General features: G+C 45.1%; 1 protein-coding gene across 1 annotated transcript in view; it reads left to right on the top strand.

The window, feature by feature from the left end:
* The first annotated feature begins 915 nt into the window (after nt 1-915).
* RADIL (Rap associating with DIL domain) overlaps nt 916-7,255 on the top strand; it is a 51,242-nt gene continuing 44,902 nt past the window's right edge. The window contains exon 1 of the mRNA XM_042438570.1: nt 916-1,046. The gene's annotated coding sequence lies outside the window, so the exon portion shown is untranslated. The remainder of the gene's footprint in view (nt 1,047-7,255) is intronic.

Raw genomic sequence — 7,255 nt, 5'->3', positions numbered from 1 at the left:
CATACTTATCTAATAGTCACAGTCAAGCTGTAAGTGGAAGAGCTTCCCGAAACACTTCCAGAAGTTAAACATTTCCCTAAACACTTCCGGAAGTTAAAAAGCGACACGATTTTGCTCCTTTTTGCATGGGTTAATGTTGGGCTAATGCCAGGTTAGTGTCGGTTTAATTTACATGGGTTAATGCTAGGTTAATGTCGGGTTTATTTTGCACGGGTTAATGTCAGGTTAATGTCGGGTTAATTTTGCATGGGTTAATGTCAGGTTAATTTAGCACGGATTAATGTTGGGTTAATTTTGCAGGGGTTAATGTTGGGGTTTGCAGGGGTTAATGTTGGGTTAATGCCAAAGTCGTGCGACGTCGTCTGAAAACAATCCCGATCCTGTGGAATATTCACAGATTTAAACCCCGTTTATCCACAGGATTTGGGCGCTTCCCTTCTGGGTGACAAACTCCTGGGAGAAGAGTGAGATATACTGTAATGATAAATAATAATATGTCGCCTTGACTTCGATGGTGCAGGGACGTAGTCAAGGGGGGGTTCTTGGGGCCCGGACCCCCCCTTCCGTTAGATAAAATGAATGGTGTGTGCTGCCACGCCGCTGCACCCAAGCCCCATTATAATGGTGGCACTTAGTCTGGACCCCCCCTTCCCAAAACCCTGGCTACGTCCCTGGATGGTGAGTTCCTGCATGGCACGGATGCGTGTGGACTGGATGACCCTTGTGGGTCTCTTCTCTGATTCTACAAATCCCACCATTCCCAGAGCCAGGGCAGTTAAAAGCGGTGTCAACCTGGGTTATCTCTGCAGTGTGTGAAGGCAAGCCATCAGCAAAGGCGCTGTACCTCTCCTGGGCCACCAGGCGGCGCCCTGGAGTAGCTTGGCTGCCTCCTCCGCTGCTGAGTGTCAAAGAAGAAGAAGGAGCCTCTCTCTTTCTGCCCAGCGCAGCAGCAGCAGACTGGGCTTCTTCTTGCCCCGGAGCTGCCTGGCTGCCAAAGGCAAAGGGAGGATCATGCCCCCGGTGGATCGGGCCCCACCAAGGCCAAGGTGAGTGCAGGAGCAGAGCAAAGTTGCTCCCCTTTGCAACCCAGGCTTGCAATCCTCTTCCCAACTGGGAGGGGAGGACTGCTTTGCTGGAAGACCATTTGGAGAGGGAAAGGTATCTTGCTGTTTGCTGTTGTGTTTGTGTTGTTGTGTGTTTTTTTAAAAAGGTGGGCATTGAGGACCGGACTGAGCCTTCCTTCCCCTCCCTCTGTTTGCCTGGTGAGAGCAATGGGTGCAATGGCTATCTATCTATCTATCTATCTATCTATCTATCTATCCTGTTCTGTTCTGTTCTGTCTAATCTATCTAATCTATTTTGGGACTCTGGGTCTCTGCCACTCTGTGCCCCTCAAACTGGGCATACTTTCCCCTGACAATGCATGATAGGTCTGTCAACACTACATACCACACATGCAGGTGGGTTCCATGTTGTTGTTGAGTTGTTGTGTTGTTGTGTGTTTTTAAGAAGGGTGGGTATTGAGTACTGGACTGAGCCTTTCCTGCTGTCCCTCTATTTGCCTTGTGGGAGCAATGGGTGCAGTATCTATCTATCTATCTATCTATCTTGAGACTCTGCCTGTGCCACTCTGTGCCCCTCAAACTGGGCATATTTGGCCCCTGACAATGCATCACAGGTCTTCTTGTTGTTGTGTGTTTTTAAAAAGGGTGGGCATTGAATACCGGACTGAGCCTTTCCTCCTCTCCCCTCTGTTTGCCTGGTGAGAGCAATGTATGCAATATATATGTATGCGTATATATGTATGTGTGTGTATATGTGTGTATAGTGTATATATAAGTCTAGCAATGTTAGTCAAAAAATTGACCCCAAAAAAGCTGGGGTGACTTATTGATGGGGCAATGTAAGTACTGTACTTTAACTCATAGGTCAATCTACGTACTGTACTTTAACTCTCATATATATATATATATATATATATATATATATATATGAGGCATCCCCTTTCTCTGAATAAAAGGGCTTAGTCCATCCTGGGAGCACCAAAAAGGAGCATAGATCCCCTCTACTTCTCTCATCCATCCAGCCTTTAGGATGGCCATAAACAGTTATGCCTGCCAGAATTTTCTAAGTTCTTTGGGATCATTTTCCTTTGCATCATCCTTTACATCCTTTGTTCCATGCCCCTAAGTTTTACCCTCGACTTATCCATGGGTCATATCAAATCCATAATTTTGGCCCCAAGCCTGCCCTTGACTTATACATGAAGCTGACGTATAGTCGAGGATATACGGTATATATCAACGTAACTTTACTTATATAATAATAATAATAATGGCAGTTAAAGCAGAAGCGCCGTGCCGTAATTGCGTAGCATGAAAGAGCCCCTGGCTGTTCCTCGTAAACTCTTTCATTCCAATATTGGGGAGAATACTTATAAATGTCACCCAACCTGTCCTGCACCCCTAAGCCAGTGTGCTCCCCTCAGATGTGTTGGAAGACACATTCCTAGTACTAACATGGAAGGGTGCGCCGTCTCGTCCTGCGCCTCGGGCAACAAAATGTCTTGGGGCGGCGGCAAACTCTAATTTGAGTTTCATATACAGTAGTCAGCTTCCTTAGGCCTGTTCCATTTTGATTTGATGCATACAGTTGACACAAATTACAGGATAGTGTTACAGAGGTGTAATAAATGCGTCTGGTAATACTTGTGTATATAAACCACTGGGTGACTTTGGCTAAGTCACACTCTCTCAGCCTCAGAGGCAATGGCATACCCCCTCTGAAGAAACATGCCAAGAACACTCTCTGATAGGGTTGCCTTAGGGTCGCCATAAGTCAAAAATGACTTGGAGGCACACAACAACAATAAATGAATGGCCTTAGTGAGGATCTGTGATTTTGGAGACCAGAATTTGAACCCATGCCTGGCCATGGGAACCCATAGTTCATCTTTGGGAAGTCACACTCTCTCTGCCTCAAAGGAAGGCAATGGTACACATTTCCTCTGAATAAATCTCACCAAGGAAACCCTATTATAAGGCCTTAGAGTCTCCGTAAGTCAGAAACACTTTCAAGGCAAACAACAACAACAACAACAGTTAAGCAGAACCTAAGATTCTTTGGTGCGTTTGTCATGATACCAATCTGTTGTTATAGTTTTATCAGCAAAGAAACCTGAAGGCACACAACAACAAACTAAATAAATAGGCCCTAAAAGGCAGTGTGTATTGTGAGCACATGGGGCCTAAATATCCAAAAGGCACTAGATCCAGTCTGATCTTGGAATCTAAGCAAAACCAGCCTTGGTTGGCACTTAGGTGGGAGACCAGCAATGAATAGCAGGTGCTGTAGGAGGAAGGAACTGGCCAAACCACCTCTGAGTCTTCCTTGCCTAGGAAAATCCTATGATGGGGTTGCCATAAATCGGTAGGCGACTTGAAGGCACACATTTAAACATATGGAAAGGGGAATGGCTGTGTGAATCCACGAAGTATTGCAACACAGATACAGTGGGTCCTTGGTATCTACTGGGGTTTAGTTCCAGGATCCCCCTGCCCTGGGTACTAAAATCCATGGATGCACAAGTCCCATTCAATACAACGGCATAGTAAAATGGCATCCCCTACATAAAATGTCAAAATCAAGTGGTAGAATTCAAAGATAGAGCCGTGTTAGTCTGTAGAATCAATATGTAGAGAGATCTTGGAGCATCTTTGCTCCAAGGTGCTGCAAGATCTCCTTACATATTGGCAAAGTCAAGGTTCGCTTTTAAGAATTTATGTATATTGTTTTCGTATTTTTCAAGCCGTGGATGGTTGAATCCTTGAATAAAATACCAGGTGGATACAGAGGGTCGACTATACTGAGAAGCATATGGATGCATATATATCTCACTTGACCTGTGTGAGGAGAGGCATTTTAAACAGGACCAGCAAGTCTAGAGATGCTGAAACCAACTGGCAGATATGAGAATATGTGAGCATGAGACCGACTGGCAGATATGAGACTATATGAGAGCGGTGATACATAAACTGCCTGGCCTCGGGGCATGCATTGAGTCAGGTTGACTCCGGCAGGTTGGCACCAAGACAGGACTGACAGCCCAGGCCTGTGATAAATTGACAGAAAGAGCCTCCATGGAGATGATGCTGAGATGTTTCGAACTCAGGGCTAAACGAGGAAAGCAGAGACTGATTAAAGACAATGGACACCACATAATAATAATAATAGGTTTTATTATTACTCTGTGTCTATGTGGTGTGTGCATTTAGGTTGTTTCCAACTTACAGCAACCCTAAGCAGGGACGTAGCGAAGGGGGGGGCTTCTTGGGGTCCGGACCCCCCCTTCCATTAGAAAAATGAATGGTGTGTGCTTCTGCGCCACTGCACCCAAGCCCCATTATAATGGTGGCACTTAGTCTGGACCCCCCCTTCCTAAAATCCCAGCTATGTCCCTGCCCTAAGGCAAGCTTGTGTGCCTCCAAGTTGTTTTTGATGTATGGCGACCCTAAGGTGAGCCTATCAAGGGGTTTTCTTGGCAAGGTTTGTTCAGAGGAGGTCTGCCAGTGCCGTCCCCTGAGGCTGAGAGAGTGTGACTTGCTCAAGGATACCCTGAGCATAGTCTAATGTCCAAAATATCACTTTGAGGGGTGAAAAAACTCCTAATTTTGGATGGAAATGAAACAGAAATGGATATGAGATCACTTTTGGGTTGCAAGAGATAGATCATAGAGCCTGCCAGGGGCGAAAACCAGCACCCAGCTGGCACCAAATTATTTCTCCTCTCCCAGCACCCATCGCTCCTTTCTCCCTGTAGTAAATCTCAGAGCAGTGTCAGGTACTTAGCTGCAGAGGGACTTGCTGTTTCCCAAGCTCTGCCTGATCTGCTAATTACCACAAAGACATCATTGCTATAATAAAACCATCATTAGGCGGCCTATAGAGACGCCGGCGTTTGGGAAGAGATGGAACGGCAAGCAAATGCCACGCACCAGATTGTTTGTTTTGCTGGGTGTCTTCTGGGATCGACTCTGCCTAGTTATTCTGCTGCAGTTTTGCGCCGGGGCTGGAGAAGCATTTAACATTCCCGAGCAGTGGCTGGTATGAATTTTTTAAGGAGCCCATTTCATATTTCAGGCGTCTAACCTGTACGGTAAAATAATATCTTTTCACATTCCTAGGTGCCTAGAATGGGTTTATGGCTGAGCTGGGAATCAAACCCCAGCCTCCAGAGTCCATCTATCAATATGTGATGAGGTCTACTATCTGTATTCTAAACTCTAGCATATGGGAGAAACATTGGCCTTTTGGACGGTTTGGACAACACCCCCCAGCGCTCTGTGCTTTAGATCACTCAAGTTGGGGCTGATGGGAGATGTAGGCTAAGACATCTACAGGGGCAAAGATTTTCCGCATCTCTTCTAAAAGAATGCTCCAACTCAGTTTTAAAATTTGACATCACCTGTTCTTATTATTTCTGCCCACTCATACCAATGAGACAACTAAGGCTGCATCCGCACTGCAGAGATAATCCAGTTTGACACCACTTGGACTGCCAGGGCTGAATGCTTTAGGATTCTGGGAATTGCAGTTTGTTGTAGCACCGGAGCTCTCTGTCAGAGAAGGCGAAAAGCCTCACAAAACTAGAAATCCGTCGCATCGAGCCATGGCACTTAAAATGGCGTCAAACTAGACTATTGCTGCAGAACTAAAACTTCAGTTATTTGTTCGGTCCATTTAAATCAGTGATTCCCAAACTTTAGTCCTCCAGGTGTTGGGACTTCATCCCCCAGGAGCTCCAGCCAGTCAAGAATTCTGGGTGCTAAAGGCCAAAACATCTGGAGGACCAACGTTTGAGAACCCTTGGTTTAAACTGTGTGTTTCTATCTAATGGAAACCAAATCTCATTCAAATATTCCGAGTAGCAAGGGCTGTCAATTGACGATTCCTTCTTCGGATGTCCTTGTCGTTGAATTAACTGCTCATTTAATGTGTTTGGCACTGAGTACCCAGTTGGCGGCTAAACAGCAGCAATCCGTGGAAACAGACCCAAGGAATTTCCATCTGAGCTCTCATTGCAAAACCAGCTGATGACTTGCAGCCCTTCACTTTCCATTTGCACCACCCAAGGCTCCAAATTGCAGCAGCCGGCAGGAAGCTCACCATGTTCTCTCTTTACAGCCAAAGCTTTTCCATCCTATAATGTTTCACATTTTTCCAATCCTATATGATGACCGAAGGAAAGACCTGCGGTGGTGGAGCAATTCTTGGTGTCTGTGTTACCACATTAAGTCACCCTGCTGTGAAATGTATGAAGGGGTGACCAAATGTCCTCCTTTTCCAGGTGGAAAAAATGGAGGTGACAATTTTAATTGTTTTTGAGACACATAGGGAAAGGCGGGGGGAGAAATCCATTTAAAGACAACCCTCCTTTCACCTTATTTATGAAAACAACTGAAGGGGAAAAGTGGAATTAACCCCACATGCTGTGATTTAAATGACAAAACAGTGCTAGCTCCCGGTTTATGCCTGCCTTCCAACGTTTCGCAGATGAAAAGTGGGACATGTGCAGCTAAGCAACATCACAGTGTGGTTAAGATGGTAAAAGATATTAATAAGGAAGAATGCACAAGCTGGGAAAGGTTGCAGCGGTTTGCTTTTGCCGGAGCCGACTGGGAAGGACAAGATTGTGTCCCTTTGTCTCCTCTCCCTCCTGTCGAGTTAACTACTTTTGCACCTTGAAACTACTTTTGCACCTTGAAACTACTTTTGCACCTTGAAACTACTATTGCAGCACTGAAAGTAGACTGAAGACAGACAGGGAAAGTGGGAGGAGGTGAGAGTAACTGGGACATTTTAAAAGCAACTGAGAAAGTGGGAAGGTAGAGAGGATTAATCGAGACTGGGAAAGTTGGAGGGCATGAGTATGTGTTTTTGTATACCTTCAGCACCAGATTAAACCCTGGGTGGTTAGCAATAGAAATGCACCTACAGATAATGGAATGGAAACAATAAAGCAAGGGACTTGGCAACAAGAAAGGAAGGAAGCATAAATAAATCAGAGCGCAAACAAGGAACTTCAAGTTGTTTTAAAAGGGTGGCAATGGTCTTGTGTGAGTGTCAATATTTGCTTGCTTTGGCATCCTTTCCTCGCCTGTGTAACCTGGACCATGTGGTCCCAAGATACATACATATAGTCTCTCATATATATATATATATATATATATATATATATATATATATATATATATAT

Source organism: Sceloporus undulatus, chromosome 8 (genome assembly GCF_019175285.1).
Source record: "Sceloporus undulatus isolate JIND9_A2432 ecotype Alabama chromosome 8, SceUnd_v1.1, whole genome shotgun sequence".
NCBI classification, from domain to species: Eukaryota; Metazoa; Chordata; class Lepidosauria; order Squamata; family Phrynosomatidae; genus Sceloporus; species Sceloporus undulatus.
This window is presented reverse-complemented; position numbering and strand designations above follow the sequence as displayed.